This window comes from Lissotriton helveticus, chromosome 6, assembly GCF_964261635.1.
Source record: "Lissotriton helveticus chromosome 6, aLisHel1.1, whole genome shotgun sequence".
Lineage (NCBI taxonomy): Eukaryota > Metazoa > Chordata > Amphibia > Caudata > Salamandridae > Lissotriton > Lissotriton helveticus.
This window is the reverse complement of record NC_136067.1, coordinates 1339156055-1339169433: the sequence shown is the minus strand read 5'-3', so window position 1 is coordinate 1339169433 and position 13379 is coordinate 1339156055. Positions and strand designations below refer to the sequence as shown.

Below are 13379 nucleotides of genomic sequence, written 5' to 3'. Positions count from 1 at the left end.
TCCACTTTCTTCTTAATCAGATAAGAATGTTTGCAGCTTGCCGCTGTCCTGATATTCCCTTTCAAGACTCAGGAGAGAATACATTTGTCATTCATTCCATTACTTTTGACTCATTTTAAGATGTTGACAGAGTTAAGGTTACACTTTTCATATTTCGTTTAGTTTACTTAAAAAACGTTTCTTGCTGGATATAGATCTTTAACGATTGATGTTTGCATTTAATTGTCAATATACATATTCAAAACCAAATTGACACCACACTTTCGTATAAAACAAACGCCTCAAATTTCAAAAACTTGAAATCCGCTTCCAAAACAATATACCATCCTTGTCAAGCTGGTTTATTTGCAAAAAATGTCATACCATCGAACAATCCCACATTCCCAATCCAGTCCCTTCCTTGTCCTAGGGCCAGATGTACAAAACATTTTAACAGTTGCTCCATTTCTGCATTTGAGAGAGTTAAAATGCTAAAATGTTCTTTCCTATGTACTAATCCCATATGAGGAGTAGGAAACGTTTTAATGGTCCCTAAAATGGAATTCCAATTAGGTGTCTGAATGGCACATGTTGTAGGCGTTCCTTCCAAATATCAAATCAGTATGTTATATAACAATGTTTTGCAATCAAACTCTGGTCACAAAACATTGAAACTTTAGCAACATCTTAAAGGAAGTAACGAGAGGCAAAAGGGAAAGGGTCGCCTAGGTACCCCGTCCCCTCTCTGATTGTAAAAAAAAAGGTTGTTGAAGAGTAGGTAGTGCTCACTTTTTAAGCTTTACTGAGTTTTGCTCTGATGCTGTGTTGGCCTAACTTTTTTTTTTAGGTCTGGCGTAGCGCCCATGCAGCATTCTCAGAGTCCTCTGGGGCACTTCTAGTTCGAGAAACTTTCACCACCATACTCTATTTCGTTTACCTGGAGTCTTCATTTTTATGGAGCTAGCCTCTGCTAACTTTAATTTTTAGCAAATATATCAGATCTGTGGCAGACCTACCATCTTTGATCTCGTAGCGGTAGTATTCATCTTAATATATTGGTGATTACTTTTCCTTTGATGTTTGCTTGCTCTACGGACAAAGCTCTGTGGTCATTGCTATGAGTTGTTTACTCCCACTTTTGTAATCTGTTTTTTTTAATTTAAGGGATTCTGCAAAGTACAGCAGTTGTGCTTTCCAAGGGAAACATGTAAATGATCTCTCTACTCCATATGTCAGGATCAGATGGCCCACGTCCCTGTCTTTACACTATGCCCTAGTTGTTGGTGCCCTGGGTAGCTGCCCCTCAGGAGAGATGCCTCCTGGCCAGAAGGGAAACTAAGTCCTGTGACATTTGGCAATTTGTAAACATTTGTTGATTGTTCTTTTAGCGCCCGATGTATTAACAGAGAGGTTGCACATTGTGGGTGCAAATTGCATGCCGACTTTTTGTGCCCTCTCTGTAATTTTGCAATGCAGCCTGTATACTATTAGGTTGCACTGCAAAATTTACAGTCATAGGCGGTAGCATAGAACCCTGCCTAATGAATATGATTAGCGAGGTCACTGTTGGCACCACTTTATGATTGGCTAGGAATCCAGAAATCGGGGCCTCCAAGGTAAAAAATCGAATTTTGAAACATTGGGAGTTGCAGTTACTGGTCCACTTCACATGTGGTTTAAAATCACGTATGTCAAAAATCCATTAAGCAGCGAGCTTAACATCAAGTTTGATACAGGAGGCTCATGCTAGGGGAAACTCCCAAAGTGCTGGACCATGTGTAAAAAAAATAGGTGTATTAGTTGAGGATATACCTGCCTACCTAAAGTAATAATCACCGTCCTTGTTAGACGACTGAACCACTAAAGTCACTAAATATATCTAAGGTCAACCCCTAGTAGCTATGGCACAGAGCAGACAGATGTAACTTAGAGGCAATGTGTGAAGTATTTATGAAGTTCCAAAATAGTAAAAAAGTCAAAACTCAACACAAACAAAAATGCCAAACCAATTTAGAGAAAGAAAGTAAGATTTAATTAACAAAATGACCACAATACAACAAAAATGCAATAAGGGGAAGAATAAATGTTTAAAGTTAAATATAGCACTAAAAAGTACATTTTGTGCCCAAGGAAGGTCCACTACTGGCGCAATACTTTTCGCGCCTTCGACCAGGAAAGATTTCAATGTTCGTACCTACTTCCTTTTTGGTGCTCAGATTTGTCCAGCGAGGCAAGGCCGCAGTCTGCTGCAGGGGAGGGCTGCATGAGGCCAGATACTTTCCCCGCAAAGTCCCAATGAATAGGATTTGCTGCTGTGGAAAAGCTCTAAGCGGCGAAACCTAAATCTTCAGGCCAGCAGTAGCACACCTTTGTCTGATCACCTTTGAGGCTGTGTCCTGGTCCTCCAGAAGTCCTTGGAGCCAATATATTAACCAGGTCTCTCAGTGTTAAGAATTGGGTTTCTGGTTGGCAGAGGTATGCACCACGTCCAAGCAGGAACCACAATCCTAGTCAGGGTAAGTCACAACACACCCTAAATTAACCTGTGCCCATCCTCTGGTAGCTTGGCACAGAGCAGTCAGCTTAAAAGGTAATGTGCACAGTATTTGTGCAACACTTCAAACAGTAACACAGTTAAAACACCAAAAGATGAATCCACACCAGGTTAGAATAATATAGCTTCATTTTATAAACAAAGTAAGACCAAAACTCCAAAAATCCAATAAGTAGAACTTAAGATATGAATTTTTAAAGAAGTAATAATAGCTCTTAGAAGTAATAAGCGCCTATTTGGGACATCTGGTCACACTGGAGAGGTACAAATCCAAAAGTTCAAGCCGACCACGATGCAGCGTGGGTTGGATATAGTTCCAGGTAAATCGTGTTGCAGTTTTACCTTCTCAAGAATTGTGCCAAGAGTTCAGTTCGCAGGGAAGCAGTATGCTGGGAGCAAGGGTAGCGTCGCTGGTTGTGGTCAGCATGGCACAAAGAGCAGGCTGGGCAGCTCGGATGGGTGGGCTGGAGCTTTACAATGGCGATCCACACTGGTGGGCAATGCTTGCTGTGAGGAACTAGCATCAACTCTAGCTGATCCTTTGTGCGAGGGGCTCAGTTCTGGAGTGAACTTGACTTTAGGAGCCAAAAACCACTTCCATGGCCCATGACTTGAGAGGCGCCAATTAAAAGTCAGGAACTCATTGAAAACTGGTCCACGAGCTGTGGGAAGCCTGTTATGTCCCTGAGGCTCAAATCAGGAGGCCAACAAACTAGCCCTTGGAGTCACTCTGGAGTCCTGGGTTCAATATGGGTTCCATGTCCAGTTCTTGCTCTCCAGGCAAGAGAGCAGCAGGTCCGCACTGCAGGGCAGCAGTTCTTCCAGAGCAGCAGTCCAGATGAGTATCAATCCTTCAGCAGCACAGCAGTCCTTCTTCTTGGCAGAGTATCCAAAGGTCCAGAAGTGTACTGATGATTTTATGTCAGAGGTCCAGTACTTATACCCGGTTGTGCCTTTGCAGTGGAGGAGACTTCAAAGAAGGGCATTTGAAGAGCACAGAGGTCCTCCCTTGCTGTCCTGGCTCCAGATGCACTGCAGGGGGGTTTGCAGCCCTTTGAATGGGGACATGACACAGCCTATTCAGGTGTAAGTGTGAGGCTATGCCCAACTCCTTCATCCCGTCCTCCCACGATGTCCCATCAAGGCCCATCAAGTGGCACCTAAGCTCCCTTTGTTTGTGTCTGTCTAGGTGGAATGAACAAAGTCCGGCTTTCATCCACCCCAAACTTATCAGAGACGGGCAGCAGGTGCCATATGACTAATTTAAAATCCAACTTTACCGTAAGTTAGGATTTTAAATTACGATTCCCAAGACACCAGGCTTGAAGGTCTCATCTCTTCCCAATTGGAAATTACACTTATAAAATGTAATAAGGTAATCCCAATGTTATTGTATGGAAGAGGTAGACCTTGCAGTAGCAAAAAACAACTTTGGGGATTTTTCACTAACAGGACATATAAAACTTAAACGTACATGTCCTGCCTTTTAAATACATTGCACCCTGCCTTCTGGGTTGTCCAAGGCCTATCTTAGGGGTGACCTATATGGATAAAAAGGGAAGACTTGGGCCTGGCAAAAAGTTTACTTTATCAGCTCGACATGGCAGTGTAAAACTCCACACAAGGTTCTGCAGTAGCAGGCAAGACATAGTTAAAGGGCTACTTGAGTGGATGGCACAATCAGTGCTGCAGGCTCACTAGTAGCAGTTAATTTACAAGCCCTGGGTACACGCTGTACCACTTTAATAGGGACTTATAAGTAAATGTAATATGCCAATGTAACCATGTTTAGGAGAGAGAGTGCGAGCACTTTAGCACTGGTTAGCAATTGTAAAGTGCATAGAGTCCTAAAGCCAGCAAAAACAAAGTCAGAAAAGTAGAGGAAGTAGGCAAAAAGGTGGAGTGAAGACCACCCTAAGGCTGTCAGGTCTAACACGTGCTCCTGCACCTCCGAGCTGAAAGTTTGAAGATCTACCCAATCCCTTGGGAGTTCGCTTCACTACGGTGGAAGTATCTGGAGAGATCATCAGCTTTGCCATGGTCTGTCCCCAGGTGGTGCTCCACTGTAAAGTCCATTCCCTGTAGGGGAGATAGACTACCTCAATAGTTTGGGATTTTCATCCCTCCTCTACATGAGCTATCTGAGGCGCCTGTGGTCTGTCTGAACCGGAAACTGAGTCCCAAAAAGATAGATCAGGTGGGCAGTTGCAGGATAGGCCACTTGGAGCTTGTTGTGTCCATGTTGCTTGAAAAGGGGGTCATTCATATGACCCTTGGAGTTCACTTATTTGTCCTGCTATGAGAAGGAGAGTAGGACAAATACTTCATGGCTGCTTTCAGGTCTCAGACAGAAGGTTTAGTCTTCTTCTGACGTTCCACAGGTCCAGGAGTGTTCTAAGAAGGGTACACCACATTTATGCCTTGAGGGTATGGCTGACTCCAAGCCCCTCCTTAACCAGCAAGTTAAAACTTCCCTGGATTAACCATACCCACTTTTGCAGCATTTCCTGTGTACCCAATAGCAAACAACCCCACAGTTAGCCTCTCTGCCTAACTCCAAGATGGAGGAACACTTCTTCCTTTGTGCAGTGCCAGTGTGCCAACCTCAGCGGTGTGGTCAGGGAAATAAGTCACTTCAAACCAGTTCTAGGGGAAGCTCCCTTCCTTAGTGATTCAAGCCTGGCAGATTGAGAGCACAAAGAAGGGGCCTATGCAGGTGTCATTTGACATCTGCTTGTGAGAGTGGTGGCTCCTTTGAAATTAATTAAGTTCATGGGCACTGCCCAGACCGTCATTTCCCCAGAGGAACATAAACACCTCCCCAGACCCAAGCATTTGTCTTTTTCTCAGCGAGCACTCTCACACTCAGGGCTAAGCTCGGAGACGTCTGCAGCTGGAGGCCATTGCAAATTAGCCTCAGTGGTTTTAGGCAGGGAAAATGTAACTTTCTAAAAGTACCTCTTGCTTAATATTTACTAAACAATCTGATTTTACAAGTGGAATTAACTTTTAATAAATATTACAGCGAGTCCACGAATGTAATTTCTAGGTGTTTTGCTAGCCGAAACTAACATTATTTGATTTAATATTGTATTTCAGTGTTTTCCTATGGAATAGCCAGTCTGATACAGTGAAAATAGGCCTTTTTTCTTCAAGGACATGTTCACCTAAACTTTCTTCATATCTTACTGTTAAATACCATGCACCTTGCCTAGGGCTAGTGAGCCTTACTTACGGGTGACCTATTAATATTTTTTTTTAAAAGGTAGAGACCTGTCAAAAGTTTAAAAAAAACTGTCCCAGGATGCTTGTTTCCGATCCAGGGAAGACATGGCTTGGCAGTTCGGGCTGGACTGTTCCCATGAGGCACAGGGACAAGGCTGATTTGCATATAGCTGTGTCTGAACTGGGGTGGTGAAGTGAGCTGAACAATGATGATGGACTCAACCCAGATCTGTGACTGGGAGTGAGTGTCTGAAAAGTTTTAGCTCTCCGTCCATTGTCTCCTTGTGTTTAAACATAAAAGAAACCCAATTTTAAAATGACAGAGAATGTTTTACTATGAGAAGTGTTGTCATTATAATTAATTCAGAATCAAAGATGCAGGAATACATCACTCTCCGAAATTGGCTGATTTGCCAGCAATTGATATACTTAGTCTGAAACAAAAAAATGCAGATATTATCCCTTGAAAGTAACTGCTATCAAGTTCTCATCAAACTGTATAAAAAACACTATTGCCTCTAGTGGGTTGTATGCCCTTACCACTCATTCATTCACCACACACGTTTTTACTACGCAAATTTAACAATGCATACCACTACCACGCATTCACATTCACTCATATCTGAAATACCTTCACCACACATTTCACTTCCGCGCATACTTTTTCCAAGCTTACTGTTGGTGTAAAATCCAGTCACAGTCTAACACTGCCACCTACTGTTTAAAAGTTGCACATTAATTCTTAACATGGTATATATGGTATATGGTATTTATATCAAATTACTTTTATGTCGTTTACAAGTTTGCTAATATTTTAACATTTTTTTTGGGGGGGGGGGGACCCCTAACCCCCTATTTTTAAATTACCCTTAAAAATATATAAACTACTTGCCACATGTATTGTAAAGACATGAGTGGGAAAAGTATTTGCAATGTAAAAAATGCATTGTAATTACTTTTCCTTGTAAAAATGTTGTGGTAAGGGCTGTTCCCCCTCTAGTTGAACATGAAAAACTCACAACTAATTATGTCATTCAGGATGGAGGAGCTATGTGCTAAATTGACAAAGTCAGAGAAACTGCAATGTTCTTGCAGCTATTGGTGATTTACAGAAAATTGTATGTAAAAAAGGGGAGGAGGTGATTGACCAAATAAACAGTGCAGTTATGAAGGTAGAAGACTGCACGTCCAGAAAAACAATTGTGATACAGGCACAGAGATAGAGAAGGTGTTTGAAGTCAACTGTGCAGAGAGAGGTTGGGCTTGGTAGGAGAACCACAAATATCCTAAAAATGTATTCACTACCAAGTAACATTATTCATGGAAGTAATGAAATAGAAACACATTCTAAACTCTGCATTACTATCTACCAATAAATAACTTCAATTACTAACTGATGGAGAGTAGTATATGAATTTGGGTACATGTTTTGACTTACCAGCTACCTAAAAAGGTGTACTGATTTTAGAATTACTATTGGGAGAAAGAATGTTCTTCTTCCAATAAACTACGTGAAACTGGGTGCAAACATACAGAAAATAGGCAATATTAACGAGCCCGTGATTAAAGAAGTTTCATGCCAAATATTTTAATAACATAGAACTACATGAAAAAGCACTATCAATTATTTCCCTGTTGCATTTTTTATTCTTTTTATTTTGCATTTTTGCATCCTTACTCCCTGTTGCATTTTTATGCCATGGCACAAATTCAATTATTATTATTTTTTAATTTACATTTTGCATTTTTAGTTCCGTAGCGGGTTGTGGGTTTATAGGGGAGTAGGGTGGAAAGTAATTCAATTGTATTAAATGTATTGATTACTTTTTTAAATTAATATTTGTATAATTGACATGTTATAGTGTTAAATGACGACTGGAAGTGGGTGGAAGTTAAACCCCTCCTCAAGAAGCTAACAGCCGATCCAACTGACCTGAAAAACAACCAGCCCATCTCTCTCCTCATCTTCGCGGCCAAAGTCACCGAGAGACTCGTAAACGCCCAGTTGAATGCCTTTCTCGAAGAGAACTCCATCCTTAACACCTCACAATCTGGGTTCCGCAGCAACCACAGCACTTGGATGAAGAACAGCCGTTTGAAACTAAACTCGGACAAAACGGAAGTCCTCATCCTAGGACCATCCCCCTCTGCCTGGGGCGACTCATGGTGGCCACCGGCCCTGGGAACCGCACCCATACCTACGGATCACGCACGTAACCTGGGCTTAATCCTGGACTCCTGCCTCTCGATGACCAGACAAGCCAACGCCGTCTCATCATCATGCTTCAACATACTTCGAATGCTCAAAAAATCTTCAGTTGGATCCCCACCGAAACAAGAAAGACGGTCACCCACGCACTGGTCACCAGCCGACTGGATTACGGAAACACCCTCTACGCTGGAACCACAGCCAAACTACAGAGAAAACTCCAACGCATCCAAAACGCCTCAGCCAGACTCATCCTAGACATCCCCCGACAAGCCCACATTTCCGGTCACCTGAAAAACCTCCACTGGCTCCCCATCAACAAGAGAATAACATTCCGTCTCCTCACCCACGCACACAAAGCCCTCTACGACCTAGGACCCGAATGCCTCAACATGCGACTGTCCTTCTACACCCCCTCCCGCCAACTACGATCGTCCAATCAAGCCCTCGCCGCTATTCCGCGCATCCATAAATCCACCATGGGAGGAAGATCCTTCTCCTACTTAGCGGCCAAAACCTGGAATTCTCTCCCCACCCACCTCCGCCTTACACAGAACCACCTCTCCTTTAGAAAGCAACTAAAAACCTGGATATTTGATCAGTAAAGCACCCCCCCCCTCAAGCACCTTGAGACCCTCTGGGTGAGTAGTGCGCTATACAAATCCCTGAACTTGAACTTGAACTTGAACAGCACCAAGACCACCTTCCTCACCGCAACAGACGATATACACATACTACTCGACCAGGGACACACCGCAGCCCTCATCCTCCTAGACCTCTCCGCAGCCTTCGACACAGTCTCTCATTGCACTCTCGCAGCCAGACTTCACAACATGAGGATACAAGGAACCGCCCTCGACTGGATCCAATCCTTCCTCTCCGGCAGAACCCAGAGGATCCGACTCCCTCCCTTCCTCTCCAAACCAACTGACATTAACTGCGGAGTACCCGAACGATCATCGCTCAGCCCAACGTTCTTCAACACCTACAGGGCACCCAATCCACCATCGTCAGACAGCATGGGTACAGCATAGTATCCTACGCGGACGACACCCAGCTCATCCTCTCACTCATGAAGAACCCTGAAGACACCAGAATGATGTCGCAGCCTGGATGAAAGACAGTTGCTTGAAGCTCAACTCAGAGAAAACTGAGGTCCTCATCCTTGGCCACTGAACCTCTGCCTGGGACAACACCTGGTGACCATCTGCCCTTGGGAAGCCACCCACCCCTACAGACCTTGCACGAAACCTCCGCATCATCCTCGACTCCTCCCGCTCCATGAACCTCCATATCAATGCTGTCGCTTCCAGCAGTTCCTACTGCCTACACATCCGCCGCCAGACCTTGAAATAGACCCCCCCCATTGCAGAAGGACCATCACCCACGCGCTCATCACCAGCAGGCTGGACTACGGCAATGCCCTATACGCCGGAATCAGCAAAACTCTTCTACACAAACTCCAAACCATCCAGAACACCGCAGCCAGACTTGTCCTCGCAACACCATGAGCACATGAGCCAACACCTGCGAGACCTCCACTGGCTCCCTGTCGAGAAGAGGGTCACTTTCAAGCTCTTCATCCACACCTACAAATACCTCAACAACATAGGACCCAAATACCTCAATGAGAGAGTCTCCTTCCACGTACCCAAGAGGAACCTCCGCTCCACTGACTGCGCCCTGGCAGAGGTCCCTCGCATCCGCATACACAGAGCAGGCAGGAGAGCTTTTTCCTACATCATAGCCAAGACCTGGAACGAGCTCCCTGTGAACATCAGACGCTCTCTGACCCTGCACACGTTCAGGAAGGACCTGGCTCTTCCACTGATCCGGAGTTGCCCCTGCCCCAGCGCCTGAGACCCTCAAGGGTGAGTAGTGCGCTTTATAAGCCCCTGATTGATTAATTTATTGAAATGTGTAAAGTAATGTATTATTAATTAATTAATCAATTCAATTCAATTTCAATCTTTATTTCGGCACAGTTTGAGCCAGAAAAGATATACAATCAACAATGCATATGAAATTGGCTAGCACTGTCCATTCTCAGTACAATGCTGAAGATACAATTTTAAAACAACCATTTAAAACATATTTTAAGACACATGGATATTCAAATACATACTACCTAAGTCTAAATTTGGGATATAAAATAACAGTACTAATTGAAATCATAAACTGGAGAACAGATTATTTTAGGGTACAGATAAATTCTCAAATGTTCCAATCTTACCGTTTAAGACCTTTCTTTGCACGAGCATAGTTTATAGAAAGAAGGAATCTACTGATACTAAATACGATCGTTCTTCTGGTGTCTGTTTTAATTATTCTCAGTGATTCTTTAGAAGATCTTACACCAAGGAGGTTACACAGATGTTTAATCCATTTCCTCCTGGCTGTCACGTAGGCAGGACAGTAAAAAAGGATATGCTGGTCAGCCAACTAAACACAAAAGAAGGTCCCAGGGGAATGTTTCAAGACCCTAACTGCTAAACCCCCTGACTATCAATGACACCAACAACAATTAGCAGTGAGTCTGGATAAAAGCCACTCTAAATATGTACCCAAATAAACAACAGAAAAGGGAAAGGTTAACAATTGAAACGAGTTCCCATCAGTCCACCATCGAGACCGCCCTTCATCATCTGGGATCTCTTGTACAGATCAAGATATCAAGGAAACCACTGCTGATCTGGCAGATAATATAACCAAGTCAGTGGGAGTCCTGAATACTGTGCCACAGAAGTGAAGATTTTGTATTTAGTGGGGAACTGAATAGCAGTGCTTTAAGAAAAAGGTGTGAGTGATAAAGAAAAGAGAAAAAGTTTCTAAAATTAGGTCGTGATCAGGAAAAAGAACAACTTTAATATGCACCCTCACACTCCTAAATCAGTAAAAACAGTGCAATTAGCAGTGTAACAAATAACTACTAAAGAAAGAATGTAAGGTCGACATGTTTCTGCAGTCACTGGAGCCTATAGATCTCCTGCTGCTTCATCAGGACCATTAGTGCTACTGCTATGTAGAAATTAAGACCATATCACCTGATAAGTGTATGTGTACTCGTCTTCCCGTCCTGGACCGAAAAATGAGAAAATAAATAAGGGTACAAGAACAGTGTAAAAATCATACAATAAGTAACAAGCACACTTGTGCCTACGTTGTAAAATTATATGATTAATACTCCAAAGGCCATTGAAGAGTATTGGCCAATGTTTAGACAATTGTGGTTTATCACAATTCACAATTTTTAAATTTCACTCACCCACTTGTTGGGAAGGAAAAGCCCCACCTCACCCGGCACCAGCTCAGGTAGTGGGTGCACCGCACTACAGAAAGAAATTAATTGAAATATAAGAGAGACAGTATTTTTACATAAATATGCACAAATAATCACATTCCTCATCCGTCTAGTCTATCACACACCTCATAGGCACCGTATTTTCTTACTAATCACATCCAAAAACCTCTTGTTTCGGAAAACACAGCCTGATCGCATGCTCCAACTATCGGGAGTTTGCAGTTTGTTGTATCAAGCTTTGAAGTTTAGTCACTCAGCTCTTTTTACACTCGAAATGTCAGGACAACCCGCACAGCTCAGTCTCACTCACTCAGCCCTTCGGTCTTATGCCTACCTCTCCGTCGGTACACCGGTCTTCCCTCTGAAGCTCTTTCGTGGGGAGGAACCGACTTGGTGTACCGGCGGGGGATAAATGTGTCTCCCGTTTCCGCGTTGGGCGTGTGCTACGCGCCCAGCGCGTAATCACATCATCACGCATTAAGGCTGTTGGGTAATGTAGTTCCCGTTTTTGCCACATTTGTACCGCGGTTCGAATCCCCGTCGAGTATTTCACTAGGCACAGCAATAAAGTATTATGCATTGCAGAGTCTGAAATTAATATCTTCTTTTTATGAATATCCAACTCTTAAATCGCGGCAAATAATATCTTCGGCACAGCAATAAAGTATTACGCATAGCAGACTCTGAAACTAATATCTGCTGTTGTGAATACCCAAATCTTAAATCGCGGCAAATTATATCTTCAATGCCCTGAGCACATACACGCTGTATATGTTGATATCATGTTGGAAAAAATAATCTCAATTATTAATATGATTGTCAAGATGTTAGTCCTAATACATTATCCTATGATGTAAATTTGACAACCATACTGACATCTAGGACAACATTTTCAGAAAGAATTTGACAACCATACTGACGTCTACGACAAAATATTGAATCTTCAGAGCGACATCCAGGGAATTTCTTCATTCAACCCTGTTTTGTCCGTTTTAAGTCTAAAGACCCATTTCTGTTCACACTTAAACAGAAATTTCGAGACGTCAGTAATGCCTGAAGGGATCCATGGTTGATCAAGTACCGTCCAAAATATATCAGAGGGCTGATGACCTACTTGCAGGAAGTGATTTGTCAACTTTGTCGCTTGTTTGCCACAACGAATCGAGCTTTTGTGCTCAGAGATTCTTAACTTTATTTTTCTTGTAGTCATCCCAACATAGTTAAATTTACAAGGGCATGTAATCAAGTAAATTAAGTTGGAACTGTTACAATTCGTGAATCGTCTGAGTTGCCAAGGTTTGTCAGTGCCTATATCAATGGTGAATGTTTTAGTTGTTTGTGGACAAGCCGCGCAGTTACCACAGGGATGGTGTCCAGTGACTGCGGGCAAATCCCACAGGGTACCGACTGCTCGGGGAATCACTGTTTTAGGTCTGGTATGTACCAATTGATCCTTCACGTTCCGCCCTCTCTTAAATGCAAACAGAGGGGGGTATCATATCACTGTATTCAGGATCTTCCAATGTTTCTTGACAATTCTTTGGATCTGATTGGAAAATGTGCAGTATGTATTAACACAGGTGATTCTCTCCTGTTGGAGTTTAGGAGGTATTACTTCAAGAAGACCCTCCCTGTTATTATTGGAAGCCCTCTTCTTTGCATTTCTAACTAGATGTTTAGGATATTTCTTGGCCAATAGATTTATTTCAAGGGCCTGTGAATGTTCTTGGAAAGCAGATTTAGTGGCACAATTCCTCTGAATACGGAGGAATTGCCCAAAGGGCAAATTGTCCCTAAGTGCTTTAGGGTGGAAACTCTCGTAATTAAGCAGGGAATTCCTGGCCATTGGTTTCCGATATAATTTGGATTGTAGGCCCCCTTGCGATGCTGAGATCAAAAGATCCAAAAAAGGTAGTTGGCATTTGTCAAATTCAATCGTAAATTTAAGAAAACTATTTCTTTCATTCAGCCACCTGTGGAACTGACGTTATTCAGCCGTGCCATGCCACACCACCAGGATGTCGTCTATGTATCTTTTCCATACTCGCAGACACTGAAGATAAGGGTTAGTGTATACGAGTATGTGCGTCTGTTCAAATTTATGAACATAC

At 42.9% G+C, this 13379-nt stretch overlaps 1 protein-coding gene across 1 annotated transcript in view; it reads left to right on the top strand.

Moving 5' to 3' along the window:
• The window catches only part of ACSS1 (acyl-CoA synthetase short chain family member 1), a 1294163-nt gene that overhangs the window by 1170715 nt on the left and 110069 nt on the right, over nucleotides 1-13379 (top strand). The gene's annotated exons all lie outside the window — the stretch shown is intronic.